The sequence below is a fragment of the Podarcis melisellensis genome (genome assembly GCF_964234715.1).
Source record: "Podarcis melisellensis genome assembly, chromosome: 9".
In the NCBI taxonomy this organism is placed as follows: Eukaryota; Metazoa; Chordata; class Lepidosauria; order Squamata; family Lacertidae; genus Podarcis; species Podarcis melisellensis.
The window spans coordinates 53,162,959-53,180,015 of NC_138541.1; the positions used below are offsets into that span (position 1 = coordinate 53,162,959).

Here is a 17,057-nt window from a genome sequence, read left to right on the forward strand (position 1 = left end):
CTAGTCTCCCAGGTCCTAATCTGACAAACCAACCATAATATCACACTGTGTCTCAAGTTGAAAGGAAGAGTGCAGGAGTAAGGGGGTCTATGAAGCCCCACAAGGATTAACAGGAAAATCCCATAATGTTGTGCTTCTTACCACATTCGTACCTCGGAAGTCGAACACCTTGTGAGTCAAACGTTTTGGCTCCTGAACACCGCAAACCCGGAAGTGAGTGTTCCAGTTTGCGAAGGTTCTTTGGAAGCCAAATGTCTAGCACAGCTTCTGATTACATGCCTGAAGCTCCTGCAACCATCTGGAATCCGTGCCTTGACATTAATCCTGAATTCTGATTCCTCCCCGCCCCCCATTAAAGTGGAGCCTCTAGAAAACAAATGCACACACTGTATTTGCATGTACTATATTTGACAAAACAAATTCTTAAAGTGCTTCTTACGAGTATAGGAACATGAAAAGATTTGCCCATTTCAAACTTTGGGAAAGGACAGAGTTATGTACACCTCGTGTACATAAAGTATCTGCAAACGCCTTACACAGTCCCATAACAAATCCTAACTTTTCTGTTTTGCTGCACAACTCGTGCTCTACCGAACTGCACAGAATCTACCACCTGGCATGTTTTGGTGCCTCCAGGTGCATCTCCAAGTTCTTCTCTGCCCAATCCTTTTGTCCCCGCAGTCCCAGGCAACCAACAAAAACAGGAGATAAATTGTGACCCTGTCAGGCCACCATATATGGCTGCATTCAGCTTCCTGGGTCACAGGGTGTCCAGAGTTAAAAGCTGCTTTGATCACACTAGAACATCAGCTTGCCACTTAAACCTGTGTTCAAAACCAAGCAGCAAATAGCTTCCATCAGCTGCTAACCTAAACATGTAGACCTCATTGATCGCAGCAGAACTGACTTCTGAAAACACACACAGAGCGTTACAGATTTTTATGCAGGCTACTCCTTTGCAATCTGGGGCAAATCCTGTGCAGGGACAGGTCCATCCTTGTCCTTTTTTTACAAAGCCAATCATGTTAGCAGTAACAAGAAACTAAATAAGGGAAGACTTTTACGACAGGAGATTTTGTGAGAGAAGTTTCAGTGTGGTTCTGGTGAGATTTCACCATATAAACCCGGGGTTTTGCCAGCCAAGGGATATAAAACAAAGCAATTACAACTGATGTTAAGAAGGATGTTGTTTAATTAGCATTTAGGGGGAAAATGAGGGATTTAAAATAATCTATACAGAAACTATAATCCAGCTGCATTTAAACTGCAATCCTTAAAACACTTCTCAAGTATGTTGTTCTACAGAGTAATCAATGTGAAGATTGCCGTCTCCTTATAGTATGACTCTGCATTTTTACCTGAGAGTAAATCAATGGGATTTACTCTCCAGTCAGCATGCACAGGTTTGCAACTTCGGTGAATTAAACCTTCCAACACAATGTTACACGCAGCCTCACGGAGGCCTTTCTCACAATAAAAGCCACAGTGGAAGACTGAAGCATAAAGTTATGAACAGAAATTTCACTTCAAAACTATAAAAGCAAGCACATTATCCGGCTCTTTTAAAAGCATGCAAATATTTGTTCCCTACAATTAGTTCCTCTGACAGGTTAGGATTTGCTTATTTAATAATAGCCTGGAGCCCGTAAGCGAGAATGAAAGTTTAGAGCAAAACAGCGTAACTCAACTCACCTTTCGTTACCAGTGTATGCAACTAGATTTTCAATTCATTTGCAGGGTCATAAGGTACATCCCGACCAGAAGAAAAGAAAAGAAAGCAGCCTTCTTCAACAGGTGTCTAGCCCGACGACAAGGCATTCGACAACAAGGCATTCGAGCTCCCAATCTGATACCTGCAGGAAGAAAACTTTTTTAATTGGCTGGCCCACACAAGGAAATGCATGACATCACAGACGGCTGGAAAGACAAACTTTGCTGTGTGCACCTGAGAGATTTAAAGCAACAGTGAGCCGCACCCAACCTGTCATTTACCCAGAAACAAGTAAACTACATGTGCCTGCCTGCATACGAAGTTCAGATAACAGTCATGTCATGTGCAGTAAGATTTCCTTCCTTTTAGGATGCTCACGTCTCTTCTGCTCTCACCTTTTATCCTTCGGTAGCAAATTATTATGAAAATATGCTACAGATTTAGTAAATCTTAATTAAGACTAACCACAGGTTTGGACATAATTCTGAACTCTATTTAAAACAGAAGCGAAAGCTACAAAATTGCTCCCACTTTTGACACAGGAGGAGAAGGAAGTGGGGGGGGGGGAGTGTGAGCCTGAGGCTCATCCAGGGTCATTCATTCACAATCAACCACAATACTTATCATTTTGTTTAAATATTGCCTCCGGCCTTGTTTGAGCATCATAATAAACCATAGTTAAATGTTGCACCAATCTTTGCTACTTTGCTCCTCCCTGGGATTGTGCAGGGGAAACAAACCACCATTTCTGGCATGCTCTTATGTCCAAACTTGGGTTTGTGTTTTGTTTTACTTCCAACAAGCCGCAATCTTTTGTTCTCGTTTGTTCTTGGCTTAATTATTGTGGTTTGCTTGAGGAAAAAATGAACCATGTTTTGATTCCCCTGCGTACAAGAAGAGTTAAGTAAAAACAAACAAACAACCCCAAATGGGGGTTGATGGGAGTTGTCGTCTAATAACATCTGAACCATATTGGCTACCCCACAGTAAGGCAATAACAATGGTTTACCATGACATACAAAAGGGGCCTCTGTGTCCAAATTCAAACTGCCTTCACTTCTGCTACACTCACTAACAGAAAACTGATTTCAGATCACAGCCGGCACGTGCAACGGCCATTAAAGAAAACATCCTCAGACATTGGCTGCCACTAAGGGTATGTCAGTCAACCACCCCTGACTATTAGCAAGCCACCAGCTTAACCAAAAATGGTCGCTGTAATAAGAATTTTAAGGTCTTAAGATATATATTAAATGTTCATAAATGTACCAAGCAAACACGTACATAAATATATAAACCACATGTCTGAAGCAGCACAGGAAGACAGTCCTGAAACCATTTTGACTCCCAAGCTGACCAAATGTTTCTCTGCAAGGAGGGAGGAGGTGAAAAAAACCTTCCTTGTTACAGGAATTTAGTAATCACCATTTCAAAGGGTGATAGACTACCAGGAAAGACTACCAGGAAAGGCAATTATATAAGGCATTATCAGATAACCTGGCAGATAGGAAAAACAACAACATTCAAATTTCTGTTGTAGACCACCTTTTCTGAATGTAGGTATGATGTTTGTGAGGGGTGGTCTTGGGTTACACCCCTTCTGTGATGTATGTATGATGTATGGAGGGGTGGTCTTGAGCTCCAGGGCAGGGGATTTAAAATGTCTATATAAGGGCAGGCACACCTTGGTTCTGGGTCCTCCTCCTTCCCCTGCGTGTGAAGGGAGCACCCTGTTGCAACAGATCAATAAAGATCAGGCTTACTAGCTGCTTTGCTTCTAAATATTCTCCAGTTGCCTCTGTTATTTTCTCCTACCAATAGGGAACCCATGTAAGGAGACTATACGGGCTCTTGGATACCCCATAAGGGGAAAAGGGCAGATTTTGTTTACAACACAGCCCAGCAGCCGTAACATTTCTGCTGCATGGAAAAGATAGATATGAACATGCAATCTGAGTTAACACAAAGGAAAAACAAATCTGCTGTAGAGAAGTGCCAGCAGAGAACGTGCCAGAATTTTGAGTGTGTAAGAAGCAGAGCAGCTTTTGAGCAGGTTTCACACAATTGGCACTTTACTAAAACAAAAATCCTTCTTTTGTTCTGAAAGGCAACTTGCTGCGGGAGGAAATACTGGTCCACCAACTATGTGAATCACAAACAAGAAAACCCTTCCAACTGCCTTACTGATCGTTGGGAAGTGCAGTTTCTTTCCAAAGCAAAAGAAGACACTTTTGAAGATTTCCAGAAGGGACGGCTGACTTGGCCTGTTGGACTAAAAACAATCAAGTGTCTGGTGGCACATTAGAGAGGAAATTCTCGTGGCCTAAGCTTTCAAGGCCCACTCTACCAGATGCACGAAATACTCACCTCAGTGGGCAGGTGTATACCCTGAACGTAAGAAGAAAGAAGAAAAGTTTTCTACAAAGTGAGGCTAAAAGGTCAAACAATGCAGAAGACAGAAGTAGGTGAGTCATTGTGCCATGTGCAACACAAACTAGTTCCATACAATGTGGAACTTGGGACTCATCAAATCCTGGGAGTGGCTGGCTCACTGCAGAAAGTAATTGTACCTCTGTATGCGCAGAGGATATTGCTCTTTTCATTATCAGCTTTGCTAGTCCAGAGTTGGACACACCCATATTGATTAGATTTTGTATTAATTTGAAAAGTCTCTGCATACTGCTGTAACGAAAGCTGCTGTCTCTTTCATGCTTGTGCTTTTAGTCTCTTTAAATAAAACACAAATTCTTATTTCAATACCAGACCCTCCAAGTGTCCTTATTTTCCAGCGACAGTCCCAGATTTACAGAAGGTTTGATCCCATAATGGCCCACTTTTACTTAAAGGTAAAGGGACCCCTGACCATTATTAGCGGAGGGAGCCAGCGTACAGCTTCCAGGTCATGTGGCCAGCATGACTAAGCCGCTTCTGGTAAACCAGAAAAATGCACGAAAACGCTGTTTACCTTCCTACCGGAGCAGTACCTATTTACCTACTTGCACTTTGACATGCTTTCAAACTGCTAGGTGGGCAGGAGCAGGGACCGAGCAACGGGAGCTCACTCCGTCACGGGGAATCGAACCGCCGACCTTCTGATCGGCAAGCCCTGGCTCTGTGGTTTAGACCACAGCACCACCCACATCCCATCCACTTTTACTTAGGACATCCCTATATTCATCTACTAGGGTTAACTAAAAACATGTTTGAGTGTTGAACTGCAGTCAGAGAGCCTGTGGTATTTCCTCCTTTCCACTGTCTCCCAAGCAGTCTGCCTCTACAGCCACCCAGTTTGATTACTGAGAACTAAGTGTCTGGTGCTATGTTATTAAACAGACAAACTGCATTGCTACATTGGATTCATTAAAGGCTGCTTGATGCTTATGATTGAAAAAATGCTAAATCTGGGTGTTGCGCTTTTTAATCTCCAAACTGAGAGGTAGCCTGTTTGACTGAAAGGAGAGCAACATTGTATGCTGGTCTCAAAACGGACAAGGGCCCTGTTGCTGAAATTATGCCCCACGATTTAGGAGTTTACTGCCGGCATTTCTGCAGGTCTTTAACACATCCTTGTGTGGCTTACCACAGAATGGTTTGCTCTCATAACAAATAATGGCATGTTCCATCTGAATTTGATGAGATGTACTGCTGATAAAGATCCGTATACTTTAAAACTGCAGTGTGGTACAAATTTACCCCGCCACACTGGGTTTGCACCATCATTTATTCTTCCAGTACATTCAGTAAAACACAGACAGCAAAATGAAGGCTAGTAGATGCAGCACAAAAAAGTTGAAAATAGAAGTAATCAAAAAGTGTTGAAATAGAAATTATTTCATGAATTGAAGTATTTTTGTCATTGTGATGAAGTGGCTCAGATTGACCGATTGTTAGAGAGGGGTGGGGCATGATAGGAAGAAGGTCATTGGACAGGAAGATTAAAAGTAGCAAAGAGGAAAGGAGAGCCTTTAGAAAGCAGCAGATGGGTGGAATGGAGAGAGGGAGGAAACTGGAAGAAAAGGGGAAATGAAAATAGGAGTATGTATGGCCAGGAGCTGGCAAAAGAGAGGAGAACTGATGTTCACATGCTGTTTTCAAGCAAAATCTAGGATTTCATGGCTCTAGCATTCCTGTTAAAAATGCAACCTGCACCGAGTTCCAATCCTTTTTCTACAAAAAAAGGTACAGCCAGAGCGGGGAATCCCCTGGGAAATGGGGAAAGAGGGACCAGGAAGCAAAGGGACAGGAAAAGAAGAAATATCCAAAATATTTCTGACCTGCCAGTAGAAGAAAAGAGGAAACAGTATTAACAAAATATTGAACTTGTAATAGAAGCTCCCCAATGAAGGACCCGGGAGGTCCAAAATTGGATATTTACTTCTTTCCCCGACTCATTTGCTTCCTGCTCCCCACCTGCCATCTACAAAGCGTGTTCTCACTAAAAGAGAGCACGTGTTGCGGATGGGGCCAAGCAAAACCCATTTAGTAGCCAGGCTATAGATGGCTTTAGGCCTGGAGTAGACTGGAGATTTGTTACTGGGGAAAATTTGATGTTGCCAATTTAGGGGTGGGATCAATGACTATATATAAGCAGAGTCCACAGCTTTCTCTTTCTCTTTTGCTGTGGACACCGGATCACATGGAGCGCTTGGACTGTCTGGAGGACAGTGATGCAATCTTCTCATTGTCTGGTTACATTTATTTATTTCCCCCTTCTCTTAAACCTCTTTAGTCCCTTAAATAATTTAATTCCCCCCTTTTCCTGTTCTATTTCCCACCCCACCCCTTACCCTGCCCTGTGGGAAGATTCTCCCTGTATCTGTGGCTTGCCTTTCCCAATAGGGAGAGGGACCCTGGTAGGGGCTTTCTTTCGCAAAAAGGTTTCCCCCATTTCTCCTGTTGTAAATAGTGGGGCTAGTCAGGGCTATTCCCAGCTTAGCTGGAATCATTTTCGTTTATAGCACCCCCGAAGGTTGCTTTATTTGAGTGTGTGCAGCGCTGTTGGCCAGATATTAATCTAGCCTTGGGCAGGAGCACTATTTTGAGTTCTTTTAATATTGCTATGAGACTAAGATTCTCAAGAGCAGAGGCGGGGAGGCCTATTTGGCCTGCACATAACTTCCAAGCCTAAGTCTGCTACAGGTAGCAGTTAATTGTTAAGTCTCTGACCTCTCTATAAGAATGTACCTGCTTGCAGGCTCAGTTGCTGCTAATGTATATTGAGGCAGACAGGGCGGCAGAGGCTCCCTGTGCCTCCAATGACTATGAGCACTCTGTATATGCTCTTGAACTATGCTGTTTCTGAACAAGTTTATTTTCGTTGAGTTTGTTTTGCCCTGATAGTGGCGACTGCCATTTTAGAGACGAGGCATTGTGGCTTAGTGGCAAAAGTGTAGGACTAGGACCGGGGAGACAGGGTTCATATCCCCCTCTTAGCCATTGTTATCACAATGCAAAACAAACTGCTCCTTTTGGGCTATTCTGTAGTTCGGCTCATTTGTGGAAAAAGAACTTTGGGTTTCTTGAAGGGGTGCTTCCCTCTAAAAGGGCAAGCAGGGGTACCTGGATAGGCTATAATAATAATTTATAATAATAATAATTTATTATTTATACCCCGCCCATCTGGCCGAGTTTCCCCAGCCACTCTGGGCGGCTCCCAATCAGTGTTAAAAACAGCACAGCATTACATATTAAAAACTTCCCTGAACAGGGCTGCCTTAAGATGTTTTTAAGATGTGGGCTACCTCAACGCTGCTATATCACTGGAGACATTTATGCCTGGCCTAGCAGGTGATCCTAGGGCTTTGCCCTAGAATTCCATGGCCTGGAAGCGTTACCGGCCTGAATAGTGTTCCCATGTGGTCCATGAAGCATTGGTTTCACCGGTTCCCTACATGGTTTAGTTTTTGCAGACTAAGACAGGACCTCTACAGGGGTCAGGGTGAGGCTGTCCTGCGTCTTTAGGGATCATCCTGGATAGCTCAGCTGGTCAGTGCATAGTGCCAGTAATGCCTAGGTTGCAGGATTGGTCCCTATATGGGACAGCTGCATGCTCCCCCATTGCTCTACCTGGACACTTAGGCCCAGTGTCGAGGGCCTTTTGGTGGTTCCCTCACTGCGAGGGATGTAACAGGCACCACGTTTGCAATATGCAAGCGGGAGAAAGCACCTTTGCGTGCCCGCATTGCAGTTTGCTCTGTGCATTGCAGGGCACAGCACTGCACGGGCTGCATTTGCATTGCATTGCGTGAGATATTTGCATTTGCATTGCACAGAGGTGTGCATTGCACAGAGGGTGTGTGTGCATTGCACAGAGTGCCTTGTTGCATTGCACGGAGTGTGTTGTTGCATTGCACGGAGTGTGTGGGTGTGGGCACAATGCACGGAGTGTGTAGTTGCATTGCACCAAGTGTGTGAGCATTGCACGGAGTATGTAGTTGCATTGAACGGAGGGTGTGTGCAGCGCACAGAGTGTGTAGTTGCATTGCATGGAGTGTGTTTTTTGCATGGCACGGAGTGTGTAGTTGCATTGCATGGAGTGTAGCTGCATTGCATGGAGGGTAGTTTCATTGCTTGAAGTGAGTTTTTGCATTGCACTGAGTGCGTTTTGCATTGCACGGAGTGTGTAGTTGCATTGCACGGAGTGTGTAGTTGCATTGAACGGAGTTTGTAGTTGCATTGCATGGAGTGTAGCTGCATTGCATGGAGGGTAGTTTCATTGCTTGAAGTGTGTTTTGCATTGCACTGAGTGCGTTTTGCATTGCACGGAGTGTGTAGTTGCATTGCACGGAGTTTGTAGTTGCATTGAACGGAGTTTGTAGTTGCATTGCATGGAGTGTAGCTGCATTCCATGGAGCGTAGTTGCATTGCACGGAGTGCGTTTTTGCATTGCACGGAGTGTGTAGTTGTGTTGCACGGAGTGTAGTTGCATTGCATGGAGTGTGTGTGTGCTGCATGGAATGTGTTTTTTGCATTACACAGAGTGTGTGTCTGAAAAGGAAGCTGGCTCAGCGGCAGCTTTGTCGGAACTTCTTTAGGGGTTCTGGCCAGCGTCGGCCCTGTAAATTTACGTATTATTGATGGCAGCACAAGATGCCCCCTGCCCAAGCGGGGGCTGGAAGCTGGCAAGCAATAGCTCTATACCTTTTCCCCATATTCCCATTTTATTTGGGGATCCAGATGGATATTGTTGCTAAAACATACCACTTGCCTATGGAGTAGCTGTCTGCCTTGAAGGAATTTATTTTGTAATACTTCCTCTGTAGCAAGTGATGCTTCATCAGATCCGATCTTGCTGGGTCACTTAATTAATCTTGCATGCAGAGTGGTTGCCCCAGGCCGCCCCTTCCCTTCCCACTAGGCCAGGTTGCCTGCGGCCTGAGGTCCCCTTACCTTTCTCATGCAATGGTTGCAATTCCTAAATGTTGAGGTCCCCTTGCCTTTCTCATGCAATGGGATCCCATGCAATGGTTGCAATTCCAAAATGTATGCAATAGTAGTTGGCCATGGCAGGACACCTGGAACTTGCACAGGGATTTTCAGGTTCATGCTGATGCTGCTGGATCTTTGCCCTTTGGTTTTATTATTATTATTTTTTATATTATTATTTTATTTTATTTTATTTTATTTTATTCTTTCTTTCTTTCTTTCTTTCTTTCTTTCTTTCTTTCTTTCTTTCTTTCTTTCTTTCAGGAGCTGCTGGTGTGCAAAGCCATGGCCTCAAGCCCGGTGTGGTGAGGCAATCATGTGACCTATCTTTTTGAGTTTTTCCCCATTGTAGTAGCAGTTCACATCGGATCTGCTTTTGGTCTGATAACCAGGCAGTGGTGGGCATCTTGGCAAAACGGTCCTCACGCTCTAGCTGAGTCTCCGCCCCTCCGCTCATGCTTTTGAGCTGCGCCGCTTAAGGTTCAATATTGCGCTTTCTGCTCCTGATTACAGGATCCTCTAATGATGTCGCTGACACTCTATCCCATTTTCAGGTGGAGCGCTTCAGATCCTGGGCTCCAGACACTCAGCTACTGCCAGACTTTTCCAGACCACCTGTGGCATTTTGACAACAATTAGTAATTACAGAGAGCAGCAGCTTCCATTTCCCCTTCTGCTTTTAGCTCTTATGGGAAGGCCTGGGTGGATTTCTTAGCCTTAAGCTGGCAGTCCTTGGCCATTCAGATGAACTGGCCCCCATCCTCCGAGCAGATCCTGCAGTATTTGGTCCACCTGCTGCAGATTGGGCGTGCTGTTATAACTATAAGAATTCAGTCCGCTGCAATGTCTGTTATACTGAAGCTTTATTTTTCAGAGACCCTTGTATAAAGTTTGTTGTGTGCAGGGCCTTGGAAGGTTGGAATAGGCTCCAACCTCATAGGACAGTGGGCAGGAAGTCGGTCAATTTTATCTATGCAGTATCTGCAACAAGTTAAAACTTATCTGCTGGTAAAAGATCAAGGCGAGACTCCTTTCAGTATTCCATTGCTTTTGTGGGTTGGGGAAATGGTTGTTGTAGCTAGCACGGGGCTGAGAGTCTGGAGGCTTATTGCTTCAGGACTTTTCCTTATCTGCTTTGGAGCTTGTCATTAGAGTTGGGAACTCTAAAACAGACTTAGTGGGCAGGAGTGCCACAATCTGGCTTCCTGTCACAGGTAAGGAGGGCCCTTGCCCAGTTATGGATACCAGAAATATTTGGCTTTTCATTCCCCTGGGGGCTGGCCCGCTCCTAGTGCGTGAAAATGGGTTCCTGTTAGCCAGGCGCCAATGTGCTTACGTTGTGCACCAGTTATTACGGCCTGTGGCTTGCTTACCGCTGAACATGCCTCATTCCTTCCAAATAGGGCTGCTGCAAAGGCTGCACACTGGGGGCCTGTCAGTAGACAGGATTGTGAAGTCATTGAATGTCTGATGCTAAGAAGGGTTATATCAGGAAGCGTCACAATGATGTCTGTGCTGATGCTTGTCTGTTATTTCCTTTTTTCATAGGAGCAGCTGTGCACGTTTGGGCCACAGCATTGTACGCTGGGCTGGCAAGCGCGCTGACGAGTCTGGACTGGGCGCCATCTCAGTCTTCCTGCCCATGTGAACATATACTGGATGTCCAGATGGGGAATGCTTTGGGAAGAGATCCTTCCTTTGGCGGTCGAGTGTGACCTGTGCTGGTCCTCCCGCAGTGCTGGAGGTACAGCTGGACAAGAATGATTTGCCGTCTCCCTCCAGCATAAGTTTGCATTCCTGCATGCAAGAGGGCTTGGTTCGAGTTGATGGCAGCTCTCCCTGGACTCAAAATAATTAAAGGCATTGGTTCAAGGTGATCTGGAGGGGGGGTTGGAGCACCTGTCCCCTCCAACCGCTAGATGCGGTTGCCTTGGAATTCATTGCTCCCCCGCAAAGTTTGCTTGTACTGATGATATGGTGGGGCCCAGTCGTCAGTGCTGCCCTGCTGAGGTCAGGTGCAGCTAGTCGGGAACCAATGCCTAGGCAAACTACCACCGAAGAGGCCGGAAAGCATTTTAATTCTTGCCACTCATGCAACGGCGCGTTCTCCTGGCAGGCCCTCCTGCGGCAATAGGCCCTCCTTCGGCGATCGTGGTGCAGCTGGGGGAGAACGATATGGTTTCCTCATCCTGCTACGGGTTGCGAGCTGCCATTTTGCAGGACATTGGGGAGCTGTTGGCAATGGTGCCGACAGCTAAGCTAATCTGGTCACAGCTGCTTCAACGCCGCAATTGGCAAGGTAACCCTTGCCCAGCTGCCACCGAACGTGTAAGGAAGCGAATTAATTCCGCGGCAAGCAAGCTGGTGGTGAAGTTGGGAGGATGCGTGATCCCTCACCCTCTTATTTCATTTAAGGCGGTTGAATTTTACAGGGATGACGGAGTTCATCTCTCACCAGTTGGGAATGATGTGTGGTTGGATGCTTTGGTGTCCAGGTTGAGGGTGTGGTTTGATTTGTGAGTGGTTGGCGGCGAGCGTAAGGGCTCGAATGGCGGTTAGGCATTGGTTAAAATTGGTTGGTGGAGGGGTATGGATTGGCTGTGCCTGCCCCTCCAATGCTGCTGCTGACGGGTATTCCGTTAAAGGAATTCTGAAGCTTACCATCCCCTTGGTCCAAACCCTGACGGCAGGGTGCGGGCCGTGTAAGCTTCAAGGAACATGCGGTGGTAGCTGAGGGTCTGTTTCGCAGCTCCAGCTGACCCTGATCTTGTTCCTCCGGGACTGACTAGGGAGTCAGTGCTGTTCCCCGAAGGCGGGGGTAAACAGCTAGTCATAACCAATGCCTAAGCAACCACTCTCAATTTGTATGATAATAAAAGTTGTGGCCAAAATTATGCCAAAAACCTTAAACAAAAATTATGTGTGATGTGTGAGTTATTGGGATAAGGGGTTTTGGGGACCTCAGCACGCAAAAAGGATCCTTCTTCTACCCTGAGTTGACCAGATTTCAAATCTGCAGTGGCCACCACAATATAGACTTCTTATCTGCCTGTTTGGCTCTCCATATTAAAATGCATCACCTGAACCAAAGCTTCTTTGGGTGGCAGGTTTTAACAGTGGGGTTGAGGTTGATGTGGGGAGCAAGGAAGCAACCTTCTACATGCAATGTGTAATAACGTCCTTGCAAAAGAAGACTGCTCCACACTCAATCTCCACATGGTATGAATTGGCCTTAGGACCTGGAGGATCACCTCCTCTCAGAGAAAGACTGCAGTCCTTGAAAGAATTACAGCTCGAGCCTGCAATTTTTCTGAGCAAAAATCCTGCTAAATGAGAGGGAGAATATGTGCTTTGCATACAGGAGATCCCTGACTCAATCCTTAGCAACTCCAGGTAGGGCTGGCAAAGACCTCTGTTTGAAACTCCGGAGAACTAGGTGGACCAATGGGCTAGCCTCTGGCAGTGTCCTATATTCTTTACCATGACTGCTCAACTTATCACACCAAGTGGACTACAAGAGTACTTCAACAGAAAACCTGCGGGCTGCACACTGCCTTGTTATGTGGGGGGGGGGGTGCCACCCCAGCCCTCGCTCTGCCTTCCCAAAGCTGGCCAGACAGGGGCTGTGAGAAGGAGGCACAAGGCTTTGGCAGGGTGTTGTGAACTGGCAGGACAATGGGGATGAGGCAGAGAAAACTGGCGAGGGGTGTAGCCTGGAATGAGACACACCGGGGCAAGATGGGGATGGGTAAGGAGAGGTTGGTACTCACAGGGTGATGGAGGATGATGAAAGGATGGGGGTCAGTACACAGGAACCAGAACAGCAGGACCCATCCCCTGAGCCAGAGAGGCCCCACATGGTGAGTTCTGAAGCGTAGGGAGCAGCAGGAGAGGTGCTCCAGGAAGCTGAGGCAGGCAAGGACCCACAGCCCACAGTCCTTAGCTGGCCAGGTGGGACTCGCTAGCTCTGAGAGAAGGTGTGTGAGTCCTCAGCTGAAGTTGGCTTGGAGCAGGTGAGGGCCGCCTGCCTCATCAAGCCCAGGTGCTGCAATCAGCATGCAAGGAACAAAAGGGAAGCAGAGCTGAGGTGCTGTGTCTGCTCAACTGCCCATGTTGATGGGCCTCAGCTTGGATACTCCAGGATCTCTGCAGGATAGTGTTTGGACTTTTGACAAGTGGATTGTTCCTGAGGGGGGGGGGCTTAACATACTGACTTGCTGCCTGGTAGGCCAAGGGTTCAGGACACAGGGTCCTAGAGCCCTCCTACTTCCTTCCCAAAGCTGGGAAAGCACTAACTTGGCTTTGGGAAGGAAGCAAGAGGAATCTAGGACCCTGCCAGAGCCCTCATGCCTCCTTCCCAAAGCCCAGTACCTTGTTTACCCAGTTTGGGGAATGCAGTACAATGTCAAATGTTGCCAATGGCTACTAAAAAAGGCCTCGAGGGCCACATGCGGCCCGCAGGCCTCTCATTGAATCACCCAGTTCATTACTATGGACAGTGAGACTTACACCCAACTAAATGAACATATTATATACCTCATTAACAATGTGGCCAAGGTGTGATTTTATGCTGTGAAACAGAGTTGGAATAACCAACTATGCTGCCCAGCAGAGGCGCCAAACAATCAATGGCCCTGTTTTCAGATCATTGCCAGCGATTTCCTGAAGTAAAAAGAGCCTGTTTCAAAATTTCTGCAACTCGGAATGCAGTGAATTATCAGCTAACAATGGTACTTTCCCCCTCAAGATATAGGCAAATTTAAACTTGGCCTTGCAGTGAGGTAGCCTGGAGGCTTCCTGCAAGAATTATGGCAGCCAGCCAGACTTGAGTCCAAGGCTGTTCAGCCAATTAGTGTGCAGAAGGGAGAGCAGGAATAGGTCATAACTATGAATATGATTTTAAGAGACAGTGGTATCAGTCTTGGAACTGTGTTTTCCCTCCGATAAGAAAAACACAACCTATTAAATCTTAAAAGCGAGAGTGTTTCTAGAGATTAGCTATAGTAACCCATGAATCCCACTATAGGTTCTTGGTATGATAAAATACACATTCACAGCTGGAGAACGTAAGGTTTTGAAACCCCACGAAGCAGCTGAAGAAAAAGAAGAAAGCAGCAACCCACAGAGATCAAAGGCACATTTCACCAAATAAAGCTATTTCTTTTGGGCTGATTTTTCTTCTGCTTTGTTTTCAGCCCAAATAATAAGTTTGGGGGGTGGGGAGGAAATTGCAAACACTTGCTAAAGTTTCTTCTTCAACACTGTAGCCTCCCTAAGCTTGCTTTATTAAGAATTGAATTTATACACAATACCACAACTGCCAATAGAAGACAGAGAATTCTAGACCCTGGTCGTCCATGACAATTATTCTGTATTGGGCAAAATCAGAAGGGTTCTTAGGCTCTGACATGTACTCAAGTCAGCACCATAGACCAGTCCTGATTCCCAATATGCTTTTCCTGCAGCACAGATAGAAATAACATAGTATGGACAAGAAACGGACTGCAGCAGTAATGCTCCACACCCCATTTTCCTAGTGAAAAGAAAGGGAAATTTACTGCACCCATATTTCATGGAATCTTATACGTCAGAGATAAATATTCCTATTAGAAATGTCATGCAACGTCAGTAAATTTGGGGGGGGGGGTGTTTTATACAACCAAGGATTAATAAATATGATAGTCCATTCTCAAACATGTGGGGGAAACTACTTTGAGGTTTCTTACAAACAAGTTGTGTATACATTTTATTAAATAAATGTGGTACATTTTGCCATCGGACCCTCATTGTTTCTTGGTTACATGAAAACAACAGTATTATTAGAAGATCAGGGAAAGGTTATTTACCTCCTCACAGCCACAATAATCTCTTATCACCTATAAAATTTTTTGGCATTGGTTTGTAGAGAAACAATGGAGTGTGCCTCCGGGGGGGGGGGTGAAGCCAAATCACTGGAGAATTAGAGCACCAGCTGCGGCTGCAGAGATCAGTAACTGTTGCCTCTCACATTGTTTTTTGTTGCATTAACAGCACTGAAGTGACCTTTCCAGAGCGTAAGCCTGGGCAGTGTGTATGGAGGTCCTGGGATTGTTTGGCCTCACTGATATGGTCCAAAGGAAAGCAGAACAATATATTTGGAACCAGCTGGGCAACAGGAGTGGCCAGAAGGAGATGTACAAGACCCCATCCAACTGTCTTAGGGACTCCACTCTGGATTTGTTTAGGGTTTACTCCTTTGGCCTTTTATTCTCCTGAAGATATTCTGCAAGGCAGCAGGTCCAAATCTCTCCTTGGGTTTACTCTCAAAAGCTTTCTCACGAATGAGTATAGCCACAAGGCAGTTTAGGAAGTTTAGGACCAGAGTTTTCCCTCTCCTAGATGGGCTACCCTCCCAGGTTAACAAACCCCATCTGCCTCTCATTTCCCTCTAAAGCACTTGCAGTAGCAGCCTGCTTGATCATCAGACCCACCAGAGATACTACAGCTCCCCTAACATCCCATATGCCAATCGATAGAAAAACGCCCCATTAAAATCTGACAGTCTATGACGAGTCTGCGATATTGTATCTATGATAAAATGAACAAAGTTGGTAACAGAGAAGGTGGGCAAATAGCTAATATTTTTTTGAGAAACAGAATGTTACAATGCACTGGAATATTTCAAGCATTAAATGAAATTTTCACCCATTTTCCCCATTGCAAGATGTTAGTGAGGTATAACATTACAATTTCCTTTTAGCCATTGGATGATAATATGTAAAGCTTTGAAGAGCATGCCGTGTGTGTGTGTGTGTGTGTGTGTAAAAGTTCAAGGATTAATCTCTGCTCCTAGCACATTCATTAGGTGAATTGAAAAGCAAGCATGTTACATAACCAGTCTAGAGACAATTACGTTTTCTCTCTCCAAAGTTCACAGTATTAATAGCCATCTAACTAAAGGGAGGTGAATACAACCATGCATGCAACTGTGCTTCGATCCACTGGCTGCCATCCAAAGAGCAGCGCAATTAGTTATGCATGCCTAAGAGCACTATGGGATTATATTTTTCAAACCACAATACACACCCCATATCACATGGCGGAGCACATTTGAAACCCACAGGACTTTCAAAAGCAGTTTCTAATATGGCCTGGGAGTTTGCTGTTGAAAAAATGATTGCAAGTTTTTTTTAAAAAATCCCACAGGCCACACCCAAGGATCCTAACCAATGGAAAACAATGTGTTGGGGTGGGATGGTGGGGAATAAAGATTATTTGCTAGGAATAGATCATAGCAAATTGCAATCGTTCCTGAGCAAATGGAAACTAATGTAGCGCCAGAATGTAGCCTTTGACAAACCAGTTATTTTTCCTGTTATGTGTACAGATTAGTAACTAGTTTAAAAGTACCCACAGCATCGTTCTCTTTTCTGCTACATCTCTTTGCCACCAGCACTGCCTGTGCTCCTGGAGGTGCACACCAATCTTGGCCTAAATCAAGCAGTTGGTCCCTTACCTTTCCTGACCCGACCTGGCCACAGTGATCCATGCAACGGTCACCTCCAGGCTTGACTACTGTAATTCACTCTACGTGGGGCTGCCCTTGAAGCTGTGCCAGAAACTCCAGTGGGTGCAGAATGCAGCAGCGAGGCTCCTACCGGGGTCTCTGCCATGGGAGCATATTCATCCAGTGCTTTTCCAGCTGCACTGGCTCCCGGTGGAGTACAGGGTCAGATTTAAGGTGCTGCTTTTGACCTTTAAAGCCCTTCATTGCCTAGGACCCTCGTACCTACAGGACCACCTCTCCCGGTATGCCCCACGGAGAGCCTCAAGGTCCATAAATAGCAACACCTTAGAGCTCCCAGGCCCTAAGGAAGTTAGATTAGCTTCACCCAGAGCCAGGGCCTTTTCAACACTGGCTCTGGCCTGGTGGAACGCTCTG

General features: G+C 45.7%; 1 protein-coding gene across 2 annotated transcripts in view; it reads right to left on the reverse strand.

The window, feature by feature from the left end:
- LNX1 (ligand of numb-protein X 1) overlaps window positions 1–17,057 on the reverse strand; it is a 123,069-nt gene that overhangs the window by 86,878 nt on the left and 19,134 nt on the right. For both annotated transcript variants that reach the window (XM_081926520.1, XM_081926523.1), the window contains exon 2: window positions 1,693–1,853. The gene's annotated coding sequence lies outside the window, so the exon portion shown is untranslated. The remainder of the gene's footprint in view (window positions 1–1,692; window positions 1,854–17,057) is intronic.